The sequence below is a fragment of the Anoplolepis gracilipes genome, chromosome 10 (assembly GCF_047496725.1).
Source record: "Anoplolepis gracilipes chromosome 10, ASM4749672v1, whole genome shotgun sequence".
NCBI classification, from domain to species: domain Eukaryota; kingdom Metazoa; phylum Arthropoda; class Insecta; order Hymenoptera; family Formicidae; genus Anoplolepis; species Anoplolepis gracilipes.
The window spans coordinates 11,217,414-11,241,524 of record NC_132979.1 but is presented as its reverse complement, the minus strand read 5'-3'; the positions used below and the strand labels follow the sequence as shown (position 1 = coordinate 11,241,524).

Here is a 24,111-nt window from a genome sequence, read left to right as displayed (position 1 = left end):
TATATGTATATGATATACATACATATATATGTGGTGTGTGTGCGTGTGCGTGTGTGTGCATATGGGTGAGCGCGTGCACGTGTGCGTGTGTGTATCACGTTTATATATTATATATATTAATAAAGAGAGAAAATGAAAAAAATAAAACATAAAAAAAAATTAATCTTATTCTTAAAATCTATTATTTTCAAAACTCAATTTTTCGTTTAATTAGATTATTTTATGGTTCAAGTCAAAAATTAAATATAGCACTATTTAAAAAATATAGTAAAAATAAAATATTTAAAAAGTATTTTACACACCAAATTTTTATACTTTAAAAATATAAATTTATATATACATATATACAGACCAGTACACCCCTTTTATCGCGGAAATAGAGCGTTTTAGAGAAAAATGTTTCAGACAAAAGTTGCATGGTTTAGGGATGCATAGGATGGTGTCATTGGTTTGACCTTGAATTTTCATTTGAAGGTCACATGAACGTCATGTTTAATTTTTTAAATGGGACACCCTATATATTATTGCATATTCTTGTAGCTTATCTGGAGAGCTTTCCGAAACACTATAATAAAATGTATTTTTATTAAATACTTTTCGAGTTATAAGGTTTCAAAGTTGCAGTATTTTGACATAAAATATAAGATATCTCTCGTAAAATATTCATTTCTCGATTATCTTACCCTAATACTTTTATGCACAGAATAATGAGACAAATCAATTGGCGTAATTAAAACACATAATTATGTTAAAGTAAGAATGTGTAACTGCTAATTGCAAATTCAGATTTTTTCTTAAAGATAACTATGTGGTTTCTTTAGACCAATTGATTCATTTCATTATTCAAGGTCAAACCAATGGTACTTTCTTATGGCCTTCTCGAAACCATACAACTTTTGTCTGAAACATTTTTGTCTTAAACTTATGGATTTTGAGATATTACAGTGCATAGATTAAAATGGCCTACCCTGCATATATATATATATATGCAGGGTAGGCCATTTTAATCTATGCACTGTATATATATATATATATACAGTGGCCATTTTAATCTATGCACTGTATATATATATATATATATATATATATATATATATATGTGTGTCTCAGAATGACCACATCACCTCTCGGGTGCAGATAGAGCGGGTTAAATGGAATAGAAAAGTCCTATACCATTTTGCGATTTTCGGAATATTTATTGAGAAATTAATTTACAAAGATCAGCAAATCCGGCGCGAGTATCAGCCCGCCGCAAAAAAGATGGCGAGAAGGATGGCCCACCGCTAGGCCGGTCGTTAAATAATAATCGCTAATCTATTGTTCTTATCAACGCTTCTCGTCTATGCCTCTGGTAACCGCGAGGCAATGGCGCCTATTTACGCCGCGCGCGCTTAGCGACCGTCCTTAGGGTCATCCTTCTCACCATCTTTTTTGCAGCAGGCTGATACTCGCCCTGGATTTACCGATCTTTGTAAATTAATTTCTCAATAATTATTCTGAAAATCGCAAAATGGTACAGGACTTTTTTATTCCATTTAACCCGCTCTACCCGCTCACGAGCGTTGGCTCGTTAGTTATATATATATATATATATATATATATATACAGGGTGTTCGGCAACAGGTGGGACAAAATTGAAAGAATGATTGTACACGACAAAATAATACAAAAATCAAGAATAACAAAATTGCAATAGAGGCTTCGTTTTTTAGTTATAAATATATAAAAGTTCGTGTAAAAGGTATCTAAAGCTCGGCAATTGGCTGCATATTTTTACGTCACAGAGTATTTTGAGAGCGATTCAGTCGATGTAGTCTACGTACGTCAAAAATTTTGCGATTTACCATGCTTCGGGCACCTTTCACGTAAATGTTCAAATATTTATAACTAAAAGACGAAGCCTCTATCGCAATTTTGTCATTCTTGATTTTTGTCTTATTTTATCATGTAGAATCACTCCTTAAATTTTGTTCCACCTGTTGCCGAACACCCTGTATATATATATAGAATAGAAATTTTAGAATATAAATGCCTTAAAATCTAAATATCAAAATTTTATTTGATTCTTTTAGCTTAGATTACAAAATCTATAATAAAAAAAATATATTTTACTTTTATTAAAAAAAAAGAAAAAACTAGACTTCTGGTTCAATTAATTTCTTATCTAAACTAAAAGTTAGAAATATCATGTAAAAGTGCACAAGTAATTTAGTAATAAAGCTTTTTTAGATTAATTTATATTTGACGAAAAAAAATAGGATGATCTTAGATATATAGGATGAATTTACATTGTGTTAAACGATTATATTTTTCATCCTCGATTTCGGTGAACTAATTGAATAGGGTCCAATACCTAAGACCTGACAATTTTCTTCTTCTTTTGGATGGAACAGAATAACCTTGTTCATTTTACCAGATATTTTTGTTTGTTAAGTTTGCAGTACTGAGTATTTGAACATGTTTAGGAGAAATAAAGGAAAAAGAAAATTATATAATATTATATAATATTATATTTGTATAGAAAGGCAAAAACTAGAATTAATTGCGTAGAAGATTCTTTTAATAAATGGAAAATTTATATTATAAGGGGGAAAATTTCTAATTTTTACTGTGAGTTCATAAAGAAGAGAGGGCGATAAACCTCTAGAAGAGTACAATTCCAAAGGATATGATTAACGTCTTATGTCAAAGCCCCGCAATCTTCGTGCAGGGGATTTGATAATGTTGTACCCAAAAAGGTTGTAATTTAAATTTGAATGATCTTACAAATAAACCTACCTTTATGTCACTCGCCGATTTTATTGAAACTTAACATACTTGTAGAGTAGTCAAAAATAATAGATACGTATTTTTTTCTATCGACAATGATGCAGTTTTAAGGGTGAAAACTACTCTTTGTATGTATATGAATGAGTAGTAAACTCCTTGCATTTGGATTTACAGTGTTAAAGATATGTTGAATTTTGAAGATGGTTTTGGAGTTTTTATATTGCTGAAAGGAAACCCAATGTAAAAGTTATAGCATTCAAAATGACAGATCTAATATGGCGATCTGGTAAATCAAACGACTGGCAATGGATGCGTATAAGTAGCGTGCCTAGTAACTGCGTAGCAGTGGGATGGCCCTTCTCGCCGCGCACTTATACTCGCGCGATTTATTAATCTTTGTTAATTAATTTCTCGATAATTATTACGAAGATCGCAAAATGGTAGAGGACTTTTATGTTCAGTTTAACCTGCTCTATCTGCCCTAGAAAGGTGGGGCGATTATTACCGGACACCCTGTATATGTATGTGTGTGTTTGTTTTTTAATTTTGGTAAATATTCACATAAGGTCATCCCTTTCAGAAGTCAATGACCTTGACATATGTTGTCAAGGTCATTACCCTCAGTAACGCTTAAAAGGTTAGTTTATTTTTTTTGAAAGTGGAGCCGCCCGTAGGGAGGCGGAACCCACTATACCCGCGCATAGACTTTCTATGCGTGAAAAGTGTATGCGTGGATATAGTGGGACTATATTATATATATTATAATTAATATTGTATGAGGTTTATAGTCTTTATTGTTGTTTTTCTTGAAAACTATCACTCGTATAATAAAAATGGATAGGATATAAAACGTGTATTTTGAAGAGACTTACAACTTTTATTTGAAACATTTTTTTAAATATTTCTAGTATTTGATAAAATAATTGGAAAAAACATCAATTTTTAACAATTTTTGTATGTAACTTTTTAGTAAACAACGAGTGACGGCTAAAATCTTTTAAGCGTTACTTAGGACAGTGACCTTGACAACATATATCAAGGTCATTGACTTTTGAAAGGGGTGACCTTATGTAAATTTTTACCTTAATTTTTCGTATATTTTCATTTTTTATATTTTTTTATTGATTTCTTTGATTTTTTGCAACAGTACTTCTTGCGTCTCGTACCTTATGTAAATTTCTTTATTTTTTATATAACAAAATTAAAAAAAAACAAAAAAGAACGAAATGGGAATACATTCTTTTCCTCGATTGTTCCTAGGTTCGGTAAAGAGCGAGATAAATCTGTTTGATTTTCCAAATCGCCATATTGGATCCGACATTTTGAATTCTATAATTTTTACATTGGATTTGCTTTTAACTACATGAAGACTCCAAAACCATCTTCAAAATTCAAAATATCTTTACCGAGAGCTCAAATGCAAGGAGTTGACTACTCATTCGTATATATACAAAGGGTAGTTTTCACCCTTAAAACTGCACTATTGCCGATATAAAAAGTACGTATCTATTATTTTTTACTACTCTACAAGTATGTTGAGTTTCAATAAAATCGGCGAGTGACACAAAGGTAGGTTATCTTGTTAGATCTAATTATACATGTCATTACCATTTGTGAACGTTCAAGATTGGCTTTACTAAACCATGATATAAAAAAAAGTTGGCTAAAGCTCGAAATATTGAGTCCCTTGACTCGTGCTAAAAATTGAAGATATTTATTTGTTCTGGCGAGAATTGTTGTTATTTCTCTCTAGAGATAGTGTAAAAATCCGAATGACGAAGAAGGAAAGAGGACATATTACTTCATCTGATCGTTCTTTTAGCTATGTCAATTCATTCTCATATATTTCCGAGTGGGTTGGTATCTTACTATAATGATAGTAAAAGAACGTTGGGAGGACATTCTAGTAATTATTTACAATAGGGGAGGCAGCTCCAATGACCTTCATCTTGACATATGTTGTCAAGGTCACTGTCCTGTGTGTAATGTTCAAAAGGTTTCAGCCGTCGCTCGTTATTTCTTAAAAAATTATTAATAAAGAAAGTTTGACAAATATTATTCGTTCGTAGGAGTACTTATACAGGGTGTTCCATAAAGATTGAATCAACGTTTGTGAGCAGGTAGAACGTATTAAACTGAATAGAAAAGTCCTGTACCATTTTGCGATTTTCGGAATAATTATTGAGAAATTAATTTACAAAGATCGGCAAATCCGGCGCGAGTATCAGTTCGCCGATAGGTTAATGACATGCAAAAACTTTTCCAACCTTTTAAGAAGGAAGTACATTTTTCATTTAATGAATTTATCAATAATTAAATAAATAACAGACGAATTAGTTTAAGTTAAAGATTGGAAATGAGGTAACAAGAGGAGAGGAATTGAAGCGGCGGAAATCATCACGAGTGACATATTATTCAAAAAGAAAGAAGTTGAGAGCCATCGACCATATGGATCACATTTAGTGATTCATATATTAAAGTTTTTTTAGCTGACTACACTTTTCTCGTTCAATATTCTGTTTGTGATCTGCTATTTTATTCATTATTCATATAAAAACCAGAAAAAATTTTACGTAGCCAGACTGTTGACCAAGGATCATAAATATTATTTTCAAAATTGAGTCATTTATGTTTATCATATTTAATATGCGTAAAAAGCATTTTGAGATTTTTATAAGTTTCTTTTAAGTGAACTGAATGTACAATTATTAGGTATCGAAGCATATTTGTTTCTATTATAAAGAAAAACCCTCTTTAAATTTGTTCTCAAGAAATAAAAAGCCTCCATTCATCAATATTATAATTTTCGAGCTCTAATAGTTTCATCAGCCCCATCTTTGAAAAAACTAATGAGTTATGTTGAACAAAATTTAAGAAAGTCTTTCTCTATGTTTGTACTAACAAAACGTTGTATCCGGAGCAAGTAAATATCTTTCTTTCAATTTTGATCCTACAATTTCCGCATTTTATTTACTGATTGTGAGATACAAATCCTTAATTAGATTATTTGAAAAACTCTGTCAAAAATTGATTAGCATTAGTTCTTAGCTAGCATGATAGCTAATAAGTCACAGTCATCGTTATTACGATCATTATCAACGAAATTGTTGTCTTTAATAATTTCTTTCTCATGACTATTTCTGCTCTCGTACATAGTGGTAATGGAATAGGATTCTGAGGTTTATGAGCAATAGTGTTATGACTGATGACACATTAGAATATTGAATTTGATCTTTATTGTCAACATTGAATTCTTTACTTTATATAAACAAAAATAAGTTATCATCAAACCGAGGTTCTCGTCAAATTATACGAATGGCAAAGGGTATATTTTTGAATGCCTTGGTTCACAAAGACATTACAAACCTACTAGAACAAGTTGAATAAAGAACCTAGATTTCATATAGGTAAACCAATTCTCTGACAAAGTTGAGGTAGTTTAGTTTAATAGATTCTGTAATTATTTGTTTTTCCGGAACATACTTGCCACAAATAACAAATTTGTCACGATGGTTTACATAATCGTTTTGACATGTTTCCTATTACAAAGCAAAACACGGGAAGTTTAGTTAGAGATAACTAGAGAGTAATTTTGAAAAGAACTGCCCAGTAAACACAAAGCAACAGTAATGTAACATCAATGTTATAATTTCCCAGTCAACAATATAAATGTTATACAAAGCATGTTATATTACAATTATATTGTTGAGTGGGAAATTATAACATTGATGTTACATTACTGTTGCTTTGTATTTATTGGGTGATTAAAGAAATAGTTCTGGAAAGAATGGAAATGTTCTAAAAACTAATCAGTTCTAAAAAAAACTTTATTGATTACTAAAGCTCTGATGAGATAGTATAATAGCTTGCTTTGCATTTAAAGTAGTTCATAAAAATATCATACTAATTCAATATCATAAAATTTGACAAACTTAGTACTGCCAAAAAATGATCAAAGTAGCGCTCTGTAAAAATCACCTACATTGACTTTGGTATAAATTTAACAATTTATGAACTGCCAAAAATAACTTTTTTAGGTTTCAACTAAAATAGTCTAATTTAGAGAATGGATTCGTTTTCCAACATCCAAAAATCCATTAGAAATGAGTCAATTTGTTCTTATAACTTTCAAAAGAGCAAATTTTGTAGGCTTCTGTTATTAAATAATAAAGAGAACAATTATATTCTAATCATGGAGCTTCTAATTAAGAGTTTATAAATACTTAAAAGAATACATCGAAGTCTCTTCTTCCCCCCTCTCCCCCAAGATCTTTCAGAACATTCAAAACGTCCAAAAGCTTAAAGTAACAATTAATAAGATATGAGGTGTGGTCCTTTCCAACAAGACGAAAATCTAAATAAATATCAAGAAATTTACAGGAATAGCAAGAATTAATGATATTTTGATTAATGGAAATAGAAAAGCGGATGAATGCATTTGTTAATTAAAACTACTAAAGATTTAGAAAGAGTAAATTGTTAATCCTTTAAAGGACAAGTATTTGAAGGTTTCGATTAGCAACTGATTTTCACCCTAGCAGTTTATTTGTTTAGAACTATTAAAGATAGCGATGTCGTTAGCGAATTGAATGAATTCGCATTTGTTAGATTTCTTTTTTTTTTTTAAAGATTGAATCTTGTGGAACGCTTTGTGGAACTATGTAGGAGAAAATCCGTTAATTAGTTCTCGTTAATAGAAAATTGAATTTTCTTAGAATGTATAAGATTGTGTATGAACTTTACAATATTGTAGGAAATTCTGACTCTAATAGGTCTTCAACTATTATATAAATTAATCTTTTCAATAATTTAAGACAGAACATTAGGAAAATAGATCGATATTTTTCAGGTATGAATTTGGGAATTAAAAATACAAGGAAGTATTTTCATGATTCGAGAAAGAGACTAAGAGAAAAAAATCTCATTTAAGATTGAAAGAAGCATAAATTGGTATTCATGAGGAAACGGTCTAATTATACGATAGTCAATCTGATCTATGCCAAGAGATAACTTTTTTTTTTAAAGAATGAATAACAATGAAATTCTTTGTTTTTAAAAGAAGAATTAAAATATTTAGGTATAGTTGTTTGAATTTAAATCATCATTAAAATCCGATTTGTAAAGATAGAGTGTATTAATATGCGATTAAATATTGGCTGGAATGCCACAGTTAGTCTGATTATGAGGAGCAGTTGACCGGCGGATTTAAGTATTTCTTCTTAAACTTTAAATTCAATGAACTAGAATAATTGTTCCAACTCTTTCGTCTGCGTCTCAGAGTACGTTTAGAAATAGTTTTCGTTTTTTTCTTATAAGATTAAAGATCAATATTTGTTGGATATGACGAAATTTGAAAACTGATTTTCTATTCATGATCGCTTTAGAGCACTTTTTATTTGAAGTCGGAGAAGATGTGGTTTTGCGTTGATTTTGACAGGAGAAGTAAACGTCAAGAGTGTATTTTAACAGCTAATGAAAATCTTATGTTTATCCAATAAAAAGATCTCTTCCGAAGCAAGCTTATCTAAGAGGCTATTACTCTATAAAAATATTATTTTTAGAATAAATTTTTTTCAATTATCTTGAAAGGTCTGCGGTTTCCGAGAGAAAAAATGCGAGATTGTAAGGTAAGCCAGAGAAATGAATAAAGGAATGTGGTCATTTTAAAGAATCGTCGAAAAAACTCTATGAATAAAGGAAAAGGATTTGTGGAAACAAAAGTGAGGTCAATGACTGAGAAAGAGTACTAAGAATGAGATAAAAATTGGAATACCGTCATTGATATGGAAAAGTGAGAATTTATGAGCTACATCTAAGAATACTTTACCCATAGCATCTGATGATGAGTAACTGCATGAGACTTGGTAGACGTTAAAATCTTCTGTAATTAATATACAAGATAAAAAGGGGACTGAAGCGAAAAGGCCTATATGCTCTGATCTGAATATTCTGAATGCTAGTATACGAAAAAATGTATATAGGGTTGTCTGACATGCTTTAATAGCACGTAATCCTCCCTTCACTGATAATATGGAATCAATTCTTGAAAAAGAAATACAATTTTTCATAACAATTACTATCTCCCTGATTTTCTGGAAAATCTCACAGTAAATGATATGAAAGTGGTATAATCTAAAATTTTGATACGATGTTAATCATATCTTAGAGACAGTGACTATGTCAAAATTCTTGAGGGTGGATCAATAAGTATCCGTGTTAGGAATGAAAACGCAAGTTTTTCACAAAATTTTTTTATTTTTCAACGTAATCTCCTTTTAGGACGATGCACTTTTCTCAACGTTCCTGCCATTTCTTTAACTCCTCCAAAAAATATGATTTGTAAAACTCTTCGAAGGGTTCTGTCTCGACGATGACCTCGTTTGAGCTGAATTTTTTCTCACGAGCCACGTTTTCATGTTGGGGAACAGAAAGAAGTCGCAGGAAGCCAGGTCGGGCGAGTACGGTAGATGCGGCAGCAATTCGTAGCGCAGTTCATGCAATTTGGCCGCGACGATTCCGGATGAGTGAGCTGGTGCGTTGTCGTGGTGGAACAGCACTTTTTTCTTTGCCAAATGGGACTATGTCTCCTTCAATTTGTCGTCGAATCGGTCCAATAATTCACTGTAGTACTGCCCCGTAATCGTGCTTTCTTTCTCCAAAAAGCTCATGAGGATTATTCCCTTTGAATCCCAAAAAATCGTGACCATGACCTTTCCGGTCAATGGGACTGTCTTTGCCTTCTTCGGAGCAGATTCGCCCGGAAAAGTCCATTGTTTTGTCTGTTGCTTCCGGCGTATAGTAATGGATTCAGGTTTCATCAACGGTGACGATTCGACGCAAAAACTCATACGGATTTCACTTAAAGAGGTCCAAACATTGCTTCGAAATTGACAGTCATATCCGCTTGTTGTCCACCGTGAGCAATCGCGGCACCCATCGGGCTGACAGCTTTCTCATTCTTAATTTATCATCTAAAATATTGATTGCCGTTCCGTACAATACGCCTACGGTCTCTGCTACTTCGCGCACTTTCGTTCGGCGATCAGCGAGAATCATGGACTTTTTCAACGATTTCCTCAGTAATCACGTCTGCCGGACGACCTGGGCGCTTCTTAGAAACAGATGTATGGCCACGTTTGAATTCGTTGAACTAATATCTCACAGTTGTCATAGAAGATGTCCCCATAGACAGCATCCAACTTCGCTTTTATTTCTTTGCACGTTTTTCCATCTAAAGATAAAAAGCGAATTACGGATCGATATTGCTTTTTTTTCATTGTATCGAAAAATACTAAACACGTTTAATACAAATGCTGTCAAATCAAAACTAATCTATGAATCAGTCTGAAATTTTGTATGGCGTCGTTTGAAAGATGGTAGTACACGATGGTAATGCTAACTTTCCTCAGCAACGTTACTTGTCTTCAAACACGGGGTACTTATAGATCCACCCTCGTAATCTGATCTACAATTTCTGTTTTATTTAATAGACTGGCAGTTTCACTGAAAAATATTAATACTTGAAATGTTAGAATTAGTCGTCATCCTTAGTGAGAAAAGGGAAGACGTTTGTTTTTATTTGACAAAACTCAGAAATGGTTGAAATATTTGGTAAAAATATTTGAATTTCACCTATAAAGTCTGAAGAGGAAATAATGAGAAAAACTTAAGAAGAGAATTATGTTCGCAAAGTCGTCGAAAGGAGACAATTGCTATTTAAATTTTTTTCTTTGTCTGAATGACGGAATAGAAGAATCTCTAAAAGTAATGTGTAGTGAATGATTCAGGTGATTGTTTGTATATGGAAGATTCTGTTGGCGAGAGTCGGGAGTCTGCGTTGTTTTCTGAAGAATGTCGCAGGAGGAAAAATTTTCCAAAGGAAAAAGAAAAAGACTGAGGGATTCTGTTATCTCTTACAATGTTGCTGGCATCAAGTAGCGAGATGTTTCTGAATGCCACTATTGACACACATCTCTTTTTGAATTTTGAACTCAGAACAGAAAAAAAGCTTCTGATAGCCACTCTTACGTTTTGACACTTTGACACTTTCTGAGTATGAGAGCAATGCTTGAAATTGAAATTCTCTTATCATAAAGTGCACAATAAAGCTGGCTTTGGCATACAAATTTGATATGACCAAATCTGTAACAAAAGTGATATAATGAGACCCCTCGATACATAAGGTTGAACTGAATAATTAACAGATAATTAAAATATTCGGCAGTTTTTGTCCTTCACAGATTATTGAAACTGTATATGTATAAAGGAAACTATATATAAAGGAAACATATTTTGAAGAAGAATCAATGTGATCTTTGTTATGATTGTTAACAACTCTGTGAACCTATTAACTATTGTTACGTTTATAGAACTTTTAACTTTTCCCTCAAGAATCATTTCTTCAATGAGATTCAAAGGAATCTTATTTTTTATTATGCCTTTATGTGAAATGTGGAATGAAGGAATAAAGGCTATCAAGTCTTTCTTTTTCAATCTTGGGTCGCTAATGAAATTTGCTATTTTTCTTAACTCTTAAAGCTGGTTATAATTTTGCTCACAGTAATCGGATGAAAGGGATTTTCAGATATTACCTGTATATGAATATGTGTTGTTCATGAAAACACTATACATGAAAACACTATACTAGGTTACTTTTAGATAATTCTGTCAGGATCTCCTTTTTTTGCCAAATGTGAAAAATAAACAGGAGCCCTATGGGGAGAGCAGGATAACGGACGCGGAGTAGATCATCAGGAGTCTTCGGGAGGTTGAGGAAAATAAATGATCATTTTTATTAACACACAATACTAGTAATTTATTTAAAAAATAAGTGAAATGACTGGAAGTGAGAGACTTTCCGAAATTACAACTACTATATTTGCTCGTCTGAGATCAACTGCGCTCGCTATTCGGATTTGCGTGACCGTTCTACCAGGCGTTCGGTGTTCAACGACGCGGACTCCGATATCAGTTTCTTCTAAGACCCGATCCTCCGCTTATTGCCTAAAACTTGGCAACCGCGCTTCCTCTTAGCTGATTGGCGGTATCATCGTTCGTATGCGGATGAGGTGGATCGATATCTCGATCTCTTTCCTCGCTCATATCTTACAATACTTTCTAAAATTGAAATAACTGAGTTCGTTATCGATTACTATTATTAGATTTGGTGCGTTCGGGAGAATAGTATTATTATTCTTGTCTCACTGTTTAAAGCCGACTTCTGATTTAAGGGATTCAAGTTAATCATTCCTATATCGTCATTATCTGCGATTATATCATTATTCCTGATTCTGGGTTCTTGAGGCGTGAACCTGACCACAACAACAACGTAAATTATGTTTTCGTTGACTACGACTTTTGTGATTACGCTATCGTGAAGATTGTCTGTGACGTCAACACCTTCACGACTCAGTTGTGACAGGATCAAACCGGTTTAATTTTTAGTCATGGCATTCGCTTGAACCAATGTCTACATGTATTAAAATTAAACGATAATATTCTTTAAATTTTTTTATGTATATATCAAACGGAACTTATATATCCGATGTTGGATGAGCGAATAATAGTGGCAATTTTCTAAATTTTCACGACTCTATTTTACGGTTTTGTGAACTAAATGATTGAAAGATGCTATGTAAATTGTTCCTGCTCTCCACTAAGTTTGAAAGAAATTAACACGAACACGTAGCGTAATTCACATTTCGTAGTTCACACTTCGTGGGAACCTGGCATTAGACTCACTGAAGAATTAAGAATACTCACATAAATTGTGTCGTTTTCGCTGTTTTCTCCGAAGTTTATACACAATAAAGAGGAAGAAATAGAACGAAACTAGAAAAGGAATTGAAGGGAGATAATGTAATAGATAGATAATTTTATTCATCAGTATATAAGCTAAGAAGGGACTTGGATTACAAAAAGTCTAAATCACTCATTCTTCCATACCTTTTCTCGATCACATCATACAACATACCTGTTCTCTCTCTTTCGCAATAGTAACATTGATAAATATATATATACATAAATACCTTATTTAAATTTTAATTCCTAAATCTACTCTTATCCTCTCATTCTCACATAAGTTCTTATTCTTTCTAATTTCTTTTTCCTTCCAAAACCTTTTTAACAATGTACCTTTTTTCACATCTAATTCGTCGTTGAAAATTCTTATTATTCTTTCTTCAACGCATTCTTTACCTATTTTACTAAACCATTCTTTCGTCACTATACATTCCGAAACAAAGTGTTCAATCTTATCCCATGTTACAAAATTTACACGCTTTACACTCACCACCTAACCAATATTTATTATATTCTTCTAGATTATTGCATCTTAACTTTACCAGAGCTCTTATCTCATCCCCAAACATATACCTATCTAGCATTTCCTTTCTTAGAAAGTTGGGCTTTGTGTTCTCCATACCTAAATTTTTATACCTTTTATTGTACTTTGCCTCCCTAAATCTTGCCTCTTCTAATTGTCTTTGTATGTCACGCCCTCTCTCTCTCTCTTTCTTTCTCTCTCTCAAACTATTTTCAATATTTTCTCCATTATACAACATACCTTCTATTGCCTCCTATACTCAATCCTTTATTATTATAGTATCTTTCCTTTTCTCTACTACACAACTCTTTTTAGCCAAGTTCACTTTTTCCAACCAACATTTCTTTGCCAAATGTACATTCTCTTTTTGCCTAACCTTTTGCTCGTATTTCATGTCTCTAATACCCCATTTACATTTTAATTTTATCAATCCTAGCTCTCTTTGTATTATATATCTCGGTGTACAGAAATCTAGTCTAAAAATCCATCTAACATAGTCTACTATTATTTTTTCTAACTTCTTTTCCTCCCACCCCCATATTTCCACGCTATAGTCCATCACACTTTGCACCAAGTATTTGTACAACATCCATCTCCTACTAAAATCATTTCTACAAATTCTTTCTCCTAATCCCCATACAATATTTGCTGCTATCTTACCTTTCCTTCTTAATTTTTTAATGTGATCTTTATAATTCCCTTTTTCATTAAATGTAAATCCTAAATATTTAAAGCTCTTTACCTCTTTTATACTTTTCTTTTCCTACCTCCATTTAGTCTTATAAGGTGACCTTACGACGTGATACCAATCGATTTTGATGAAACTCATTGTATCAATAGGGTATCACGTCCACTATTCCTGAGTAAAGGCATAAGGCGCACTACTCAAGCGTTCGCGAGAAAATCGAAACTGAAAATTGCGAGCCCTTTATCAACCTAAAGTAGAGTATTTCAGCAAGAAGCGCGTAGCGGCAGCGTGCTAGACTTGTAATTTTGACGTTACCGGTTCAAATCTCGACGAGTAATTTTTTTTTTTTTTTATAAATCTTTTTACTTGATTAATTTATACAATTTTAAAACAAAATTAATATAATTAACACATTTTAATTATATTTATTTTTGTATTATAAAAATGTTTTTAACATTTATTTCCTTATTTAATTCAAATTCATAACTGTGGAAATAAATAAATATAATTGTTTTTTAACGACATTGTGTGACAGCAGAAAGAGGATAGATCGGTTATACGCAACAAATAAATTTGACACATTTTATTTATTCTATTATTATGTAGAAACAGGCGGAAGAGTACAAGTAGAAGGATGATATTTATCATAAAAGCAAACAAAACAGTAATTCAAACGGCATCTTGAACATCGTATAAAAGTCGCTTTTTTACAGTTACATGGATATTTCATAATATCGATCGGAAAAAATACTTCATTTACATTCATAAAAACTTCTTTTTCATTTGTTAATTTTGAGGCAAACCATGCATACCGTAACATATACAAAAATCGAAGCGGATAGTTGATGGTGTACAATGGAGTGAATTTTCATACAATTGTCACGAGATGATATTTCGCGTTTTTCTTCTATTAAAACTAAACAATTCTGCAAACGTTTGATAAAATTTTTTACTTGTCTATAAAAATAGACATCACACGGTTGGCATAATGGTGTGCATTTTGGTGGAATAACTTTAATTGTACATGTTTGTACATTATCGTTGTCGAAAAAAATTTCATCATACAAGGCAGGATTTGTCTAACCGCCCCATGAATCTATTAATAAAAGAAATTTTTCCTGTTTTACATATGGTAATAATGCTTCTTTTAAAAATTGTATATATAAATTGGTTGTTAATTTCCCGGATTTTGAGCATGTAACAATTATATTTGTATATGTTTTCGTTAACTCGTCAACAGTTTTTTTTTATCTTGGGACCGAATGTATTCGTTTCTTGTAAACATATAAATACATATGGTAATAACTTGCCAGACATCGTTATCGCATATTGCAGTATATAAGTGAGTAATTCTATTCATATTCTGTCGTACGAATACTGTTTTTACTCTTTGTGCAGACAAAGTTCTACCATATGTTGATTGATACTGACATCCTAGAACAAATAATCATATTGATTATACAAAATACAAAATTAAAAAATATCACCGATTAAAAAATTACAATTATTGTCATTTTGTAAAAAAATTATTATTTACCTGTTTGGTCAGTATTGATAATAAAATCTTTATCATAATTAGGAATTAATGCCATCGTCTGTGTTCGGAAAATTTCTGCTGCAGCCATTACTTCATCGACCGTGGCAGTTTTTTTTGCGCTTACATATTTTATTAGTTTTTGTTGCTTAATTCTGTGCTGTTTTTTAAATTTTACGACCCATGATTCTGATGTTTTGAAAGGGAAGTCTTCAAATTGACTTGCAGCGCTCAATGCCCATTCCTGCAAATTGTTGTTACTTGTTGGAAATTAATTCTTGCTTCCACAAAACGGTCGAACGTCCAGGAATCAATGGTATTATATTTATCGATGATTGTGCCTCCCTTTTTAATATCTTCTTTCCATCTGTATAAAGGCTTCATACTTTTTAAGCGTGCACCATCTTTTTTATGTAAAGCTGCCAGATTCCATTTTGGATGTGTCTTAGCCATATTTACAACTTTAATTTTATAATCTAACGGAATATATTCCATTAATTTTTTTTCTTCCTCCGGCATCATATATTCAAAATCATCGTCTTGATCGTCTATTTCTTGAAATTGACCTTCCTCGTCGTCAGAATCTTGCATTATCAGTTCTTCTGTTTCCATAAAAATATTATCATTTAACATTTCGATTCATATAAATTTTCACCCATTTGTTGTGCCTCATGGGAAATTATTTCCGATGATTTTAATGCCACGAGATCGTCTTGAAGAAGCAATTGCTCCAAATGTTTAATTGCATCTTTTAAACGTAACTTGGACTCATTACTATGAAGTGAATCAATTTCACATTCCGACGAAGAACTTTATACACCTTCCATTTTTTAAATCTTGTTAATAACTGCACACCACTGTCTGCGGTCGTTGCTAGCAGCCAAATGGAGCCTAAATCTTCTCCGGCACTTTGTAACGGTATATGCCCTTCCCTTCTGATTCTTTGTCCTTTGTCTCCTACCGACCCTCTATTTTTCTACCTACTTCAAGGATATAACGTATATAAGGAGACGTTATTTTTTAAAACTGCTTCAAAACACATTCAAATTTATTTGTTGTGTATAACCGATCTATCCTCTTTTTGCTGTCACACATTGTCGTTAAAAAACAATATTTATTTCCACAGTTATGAATTTGAATTAAATAAAGAAATGTTAAAAACATTTTTATTGTAACGATGCACCTTTCTCGACGTCTCGGACAAGCTCGTCGGTTCTAGGATTCGGGAGAAGGGGAAGACTCCAATTGACGAGAACGGTTTTACTAGTGACAAATGTTTATTAAGCAGCAGCTATTTACATATGGTTGAGGTCGTGTGCTATTTACAAGTGTGTTTGTGTAGGTATAATGTGTGCGTGCGTGGGGGTGAATGAGCGCAAGCGGGTGTGTGTGCGATAAGTGTTTCGGGGCAAGCGGTTAGCGGTGCAAGCGGTGCGGGTTACAGGCTGGCTGCGGGTATCTACAAGCTAAGCGGCGCGAATGCGAGCGAGTCGCGGTATAATGCGAGCATCTACAGCTAGGCAGCGCGAGTTCGAGCGGTTCATGGTGCAAGCGGTTCGCAGCGCGGTTATTTGCAAGCGGGCCGTTGGACGGCGATCAGGCGCGCTGTCGTCGGTCACCGGGAACACCCGGCAGAAGGAGAGCACACCCTCCTTCCGGATCGTGTGGTCGAGAGCGGAGTCGGTCACCGAGAACGCCCGGCAAGAGAAGAGAACACCCTTTTCTCGGATCGACGGTTAGTCGGGATCGCGGCCGCCGGGAACACTCGGCAGAAGGAGAACACATCCTCCTTCCGGATCGCGTGGTTGCGAGCGGAGTCGGTCACCGGGAACACCCAGCAGGAGAAGAGAACACCCTTCTCCCGGATCGACGGTCAGGAACTTGGAGAGAGGCTTGAATCTAGCTGCTGGCTTCGCTTCGAAGCTTAACTCTGAAGCTTTTGCCTGGCCGAATTCAGGATCGGGACAGGTGTCTGGTCGTCGGTCGGTCGGGCTTATATACCCGGGAGCCTTCCCTCTCTCTCGCTTCATTCGAGAGGGAGGGGGATCCCAGTGGCGTGCACGATGGCTCGCGCGGTGGGGCGCCCATTGGCGCCGAGTCTCCATATCGGAGCGGGTGTTCGGCTCCGAGACCATTAGTGACGGTGGGTCGTCACATTATAATACAAAAATAAATAATTAAAATGTGTTAATTATATTAATTTTGTTTTAAAATTATATGAATTAATCAAGTAAAAATATTATATTTATAAAAAAAAAATTACTTGTCGAGAACCGGCAACGTCAAAATTATAAGTCTAGCACGCTGCCGCTACGCTACGCGCTTGCTGAAATACTCTACTTTAGGTTGATAAAGGGCTCGCAATTTTCAGTTTCGATTTTCTCGCGAATGCTTGAGTAGTGCGCCTTAACCCTTTACTCAGGAATAGTAGACGTGATACCCTATTGATAAAATGAGTTTCATCGAAATCGATTGGTATCACGTCGTAAGGTCCCCTTGTTAGTCACCCCTTTATCCTTATTTTTGCTTTTTATCCTTTTTGTTCTATTAAATACTTCAATTTTAGACTTCACTACATTTAACACTACCTTCCTATCTCTCAAAAATCTCTTAAGGGTACCCATCATATCCTCTAACGCCACCTCATTCTTTGCCAGAAATACAATGTTGTCTGCGTACACCAAAGACCATATCCTATCCTTTCCTAATTCCACCACTCCTATGTCTCTCTTACTAAATTCCTCATCTAAGTCTGCTATATATAAGTTGAATAGGGTTGGACTCACATCCTCTCACTCTTTTCCTTATATTAAAGCCTTTGGTTACTCCCTCTAACGTTCTGACTGTAGCTTCTGTATATCTTTTATTCTTCATATATCTTTTATTCTTCAAATTAAGGTCATATTCATTCTTTTAATTTCTAGTATCTCCCATAACTTTCTTCTATCCACATTGTCAAAGGCTGCTTTAAGATTTACAAACATTGCATAAATCTCTTCTCTTTCCTTTTCCTTATCTCTTTGTATAATATGGCTCAATACATATGTTATCTAAAGTTGACCTTCCTTTTCTAAAGCCCGCCTGACTTTCTGGCAACATACCTTTTTCTTCAACTTCTCTGTCCATCCTCTTTCTTATTATCTTTGTGTATATCTTGTACGCCGAACATAGAATTGATATCCCTCTATAATTGTCCACTATCTCTATATCTCCTCTTTTGTGTAGAGGTACAATCATACTTCATTCAGTTGGCATAACTCCTTTCCATATTCTTATCAAAACTGAAAATCCTTTTATAATCTCTTTAGCTCCATACTTCCAAGCTTTCATTGATATACCGTTGATTCCAGCCGTTTTTTTTAATTCCATCTTCCTAATTGCCTCTGTAATTTCCTCATCTTCCAGTTCTTGCGCTATGTCCTCTTTTCTATATTCATTGTTATCTTGATTTCATTCTTCACCGCATTCTTCTCCTCTTCTCCTAATAGACTCATGAAATGCCTTCTCTCTTCTTCATTGCCTATATTATTTTCCATCTGCATCTTCTTTTCTCTTTTCTTATTTATAAATTTCCAGACGTCCTTTTCATATCTCATACTTCTTAACTCCTTTTCTTCTTCTCTATGCTCTCTCCTTTTTTTTCTAAATATACCCTATAACTTTTCCTCTTCTCAATATATTTCAATCTCGAACTTTTTCCTCTTCTTCATTTTCTATATATCCTCTTTATTTCCTTTTTTTTGATCGTATAATTTCTGTCCCACCAATCTTTATATCCTATCTTCCTCTTCCTTTTCTTCCTATTTTATATATCATTGCATTCGGTACCATATCCTTTAATGTCTTCCAAATCTCTTCTATAGAAACGGATTCTAATGAGTTTAGCCAGACAATTTCTTCTGTATTCTTTCTGTATAACATCTTAGACTCTTCATCCCAATATATTGTCTTCCTTTCCTCTTGATCCTTCTCTTTCCTCTGTGTGTCTCGTACCTACATTTTTTCTCTCTTCTTCCTATAAATGATTCTTTATCGCTTCCACTTCTCTCCTTTTCCACTTCTATCTCTAAAGTTATCGGTTGGTGATCTGAGTCCACCCTGTCTTCAACTCTAAATTCTATAACCTTATTTTTTATATCTTCATTTACAAATATATAGTCTATGACTGTATTGCCCCTAACACCTATATAAGTATATTCTTCCTCCCAGTCTCCTCTAGTTTTTCCATTCATTATACTAAAGCCTCTCTCCTGCATTAAATCCATAAATTTCTTACTTCCATTTCCTATTATTTTATCTTTACTTCTTCTACATATCCCTCCTACCTCCTCCTCTCCTCCTAATTCTCCTATCCTTATGTTAAAATCACCTCCTATTATTATCTTTTCATGTTCAATGTCCACTGTGCTTTTTCTTAATACCTCCCCTATCTCCTTTCCATACACTCCATTATAAATCATAATAATACTAAACATCTTTTTTTCTTTAACTCTTATATGTAATAATCTCTACTCTTATATGTAATATCCTCTACTTTTGTCTTGATAATTTCCCATTTCTCACCTTTCCATTCCTTTCTAACCCCTACTATTATCCCACCTTTCGCTCTATCTCTACCTTTTTCTTTTACCGCAGGAATATTATGCCATGTATGTGTCTGACAGCCTTTTCTTAATCTTATTCCAATTTCCCTCATCGACCCAGGTTTCGCACAATCCTATATATAAAAAAAAACCTTGGGTTTTAAGTCCCTAGCTTTTCGCCTAAGAGACTATGTCAAACCTTTATTTCCTTTTTCCTAATACATTTTTATTACCTACCTATTACATATTTATCTCAAACCTATATAAACTTAATCCTAATTCGTTTGGGTGGGTTCGAGTCTGCGTTTCCGCCATACTGGTTATCTCAGATAAGCTTCGGCGGCACAGCGTGCACAGCCATCTTACGACTAAATTTTTCTTATTCCTATTGAGTCTGGGTGGACTCGAATCTGCGTTTACGCATACTCTTCGCCTCAGGTGAGTTTCCGCGCTGTAGCGTGCACGACCACCGTCCAACCCTACACAATCTTATATAATCATATTCCCTCAGGTAATTCCAAAAATCTAGATCCTGCCTCATGAGTCCCGCTATATTCCAAAATAATTTTTAACTTTTTTTACCAGCCTATCCCCCTTCTCTACCAATCTTCCTTCTTGGCTAATACAAAATTATCCTCTTCCTCAACTACCTTATGTATATCTTTGCTATTATTATTTCTATCCTGTTTATTCTCCTCATCATCTCTCTTCATACTTTCATTTTCCCTTAAAATCTTTTCTATTTTCCCCCAGGGTTTCCACCACTAATTCTAACTTTTTCAATACCTATTCTAATGTCCTTCCATGTCATTCCAAGCCCTTAGTCTTTTTACTTTTTACCCATTTATTAATCAAGACTTATGTTTGCCTTTCTTCCCATGTAAGATCATTTTCTATAAATATTTGACCCCTCTTTAATTTATTCTTCCTCTTTATCACCTCTTTCTTATCTTCCTCACCTCCCAATTTAGCTATAATAACCTTTCCACTCCATCTACAAAATTCAATTTTACAATCTTTATCGTCTAATTCTAGATTTTCTCTCAACATTCTTGTCACTTGCCCTTTTAATGCCTCCCCCCTACAATGTTCACCCCCTTTTATCCTCATACCTTTAATCACAATATTGTTCCTCCTCTCCTCTTTGTCTTTATCTACTATCCATTTTTTTAATTTACCTATTTCCCTACTATTCAGTCTATCTTCACTTATATCCGTGATAACCGAGCCTCCCCAGTTACTATCATTTCTCATTGAACCTCTGCTTCTCCTTCTTTCTCGCCCTGCTCTATATCCTCTATAATCTCTTGCAAACCTTTAATATCCATGTTTATCTCCTCTACCTTTTCCTCTAAGATCCTCATTCTTATCTCCCAATTTTTCTCTCTCTTCTTCATTTTCTCTAATATCTCTTTCTTTCCTTTCATACTTCACACATCTTTTTATTAATAATTTCCCTGCAATCTTTCTTAACCTAACCTTATCAATGCTATCCGTTACTTGCATTTCTTGACCACACTCTCTGCTTTCTACAAACGTTACCTTTTTTCTATCTATATTCCTATCCTTCTTATCCTCCGTTTTCAGATCTAACATTCTCTGTTTGTCCTTTTTTTCCAGTTTATTTCTCGTCGGTGTCCTACTAGCCTTACCGGCGCTGCCATAACCTCTTCTCTCATCGATCCTACTTCTCATTGAAAATCTCCTCTCCCTCGCCTTATATATACTTGTCTCCAATTGCCCTTTTACTTCTAATACTAAACTACTTATAAATGATTCTAAACTGTCTCTCTTTATTCTTTAAACTCTATTTTACACATAAAATATACGCACGCTCGTACTACTATGTCTATGCACACTCACTCCATCTATCCAGGTCCAGGAGATAATGTAATATTTCTTTGTACTAAAATGGTCTATGATAGAATAAAAGTCTCTTTTTGTTTTTTCTTAAATCGATTGAATTAATAATAACGAGGTTTTCTCATAGATAATAAAATAAATTAATAATAATGGCAGTAGAGAGCAAAAGAATATATCGCAAAACTTATGATGTAACTGAAGGTAATATAGATCTAAGAATAAATTAAAAAATTTTGGATATAATGAGCTAAATAATTTATACAAATTCATAAAATCAATAATCTAATTATAAATAGAAATAAAATTATAATAACGGACGTTTCGAGCTCATTCTTTGAGTCTTCTTCAGCACAAATAAATATAAAATTGATGTAGTATCGGTGGTAATATATTAGTCGTTAAAAAACATAAACTGACCTCGGTAAAATAATTAATCGTAAAAATGGTATATACATAACAAAAAAAAATAACGTTTATCAGTCTTCTAACAAAGTAATAATATTCAGTGGTTGCTAAGCCAGGAAGTATTTTTCGTAATTAGATATGGAGAATAGTGACTCGATTTCAGTGCCAGTTGAATCCTGGAAATGTTTTTAGATATTCATATAGACTAATTTGGAGTAATCTAAGTCACCTCAGATAGCATAGTGAATTCTAACAGTATTCTTTAAGTTTTCTCTTTTTTAATTTGTAATTCTTTATGAATTTATAGATGAATACAATAAGAATAATTGTGGAAGTTACATGCACCATGATTGGAATTCTTGAGAACTTCTTAAAGTATTCATATAGTATTCATATAGTATTTATATAATATTTTTCCATTTCCATAAATGTAAACTTTATGAATTTAATGAGAATAGTATTTGGAACATTAAAAGAATATACTAAATCTAAAAAAATAATTGATTTCAATATTTGCAAGAAAATATTTATTTATATTAAGCCAAAATATATTTGAATCATTAAAATATACATATATATTTTACTGATTCAAATATATTTTTGCTTAATATAAATAAATATTTTCTTGCAAATATTGAAATCAATTATTTAAATAAATATTGTTTTAATTTAAATAAATATTTTCTTATAAATATTGAATCAATTATTTTTTTAGATTTAGTATATTTTTTCAGTAAACATAAGAAATTTTGTAGGAAAAATTAATACACAATATTATTAATATTTTAACTTTTTTTAAAATATAACTTCTTATTTAAAATTAAATATATGTGCATACAATATATATTATATTTTTATATGCATATATAATTAAAAAAGTAAATATATATGTAATATAATAAACAACTTATATCAAATGTAATTTAATCAGTTTATATTACCATATAAATACAACTTACTTTTATTTTTTATAGTAGTTGGTTATTCTTCAATTCGTCTAAAACTTTTATTGTGATGCGTGAGTGACTTTGATAAATCTGTATTAAAATATATGTATGAAATTATATAACATTATATTATACATTAGAAAGACTAAAGGAATAAGATATTCTATATAAAAGTAATATATGCATATATAATAGAAGTTTGTATTCATATAGCCAGAAATCGCCTGTTGAAGGAATATGAACTACATACAGACAAATATTTATCTAAATTTATCAATAGATAGAGATTTTGATCGAATCTGTTGGCAAACCAACTAAAACAGCTTGTTTACTGAATGAACAACAAAAATAAAGATTGCATGCGTTTATTTCGAAGTTAGGGGTAGTAGGAATATATTTAGTTCAACTAATACTTACCATTCAATAACACCCAATTATTAATATAATTATGTAGCACTGTGCTTTTGTAGTCTGATATAATATATATATATAAATATATTGCCACCTTTTTATTGCAAAATACACGTAGCACACTGCACACTGCACGAGATTACGAGATAAAGTCCGAACTGAACACACATAGTCTCGCGCATGCGTGGAAAAATAACAAGTAATTCCTTATAAATTCTCAAAGTATTCATAGTACTGTCGCAAAGTATTCATTAAAATTTATAAAGGATATTTTAAGACGAACTGATTATGGATAATTCTTCAAGAATTCTTCAGATATTCATTTTTCTAATTCTATATTCTTTAAAATGATTTCTCTATGAACTTATGTTCACCTTTGTGCTATCTGGGACTAAACTGTACAGTAAATTTTCTTAATTAATTACTTACAATGTCGAATAAATCCACAGATGTGTTCAGTAAATTTTGACTAGACAACAGTTTATATACGGTATCTCTACTTTGAAATTTTTGGGAGCGTGTTTATGACGTCATGATATATACTCGATAAAATTTTTTGTGTCCGTTTGTAAATTCAAACCGTTTTT

At 32.9% G+C, this 24,111-nt stretch overlaps 1 protein-coding gene and 2 pseudogenes across 2 annotated transcripts in view; 1 reads left to right on the top strand and 2 right to left on the bottom strand.

The window, feature by feature from the left end:
• LOC140670718 (serine/threonine-protein kinase SIK3) overlaps nt 1–24,111 on the top strand; it is a 63,505-nt gene that overhangs the window by 27,367 nt on the left and 12,027 nt on the right. The gene's annotated exons all lie outside the window — the stretch shown is intronic.
• Nucleotides 14,380–15,219, bottom strand: LOC140670292 (uncharacterized; annotated as a pseudogene).
• Nucleotides 15,193–16,142, bottom strand: LOC140670721 (uncharacterized; annotated as a pseudogene).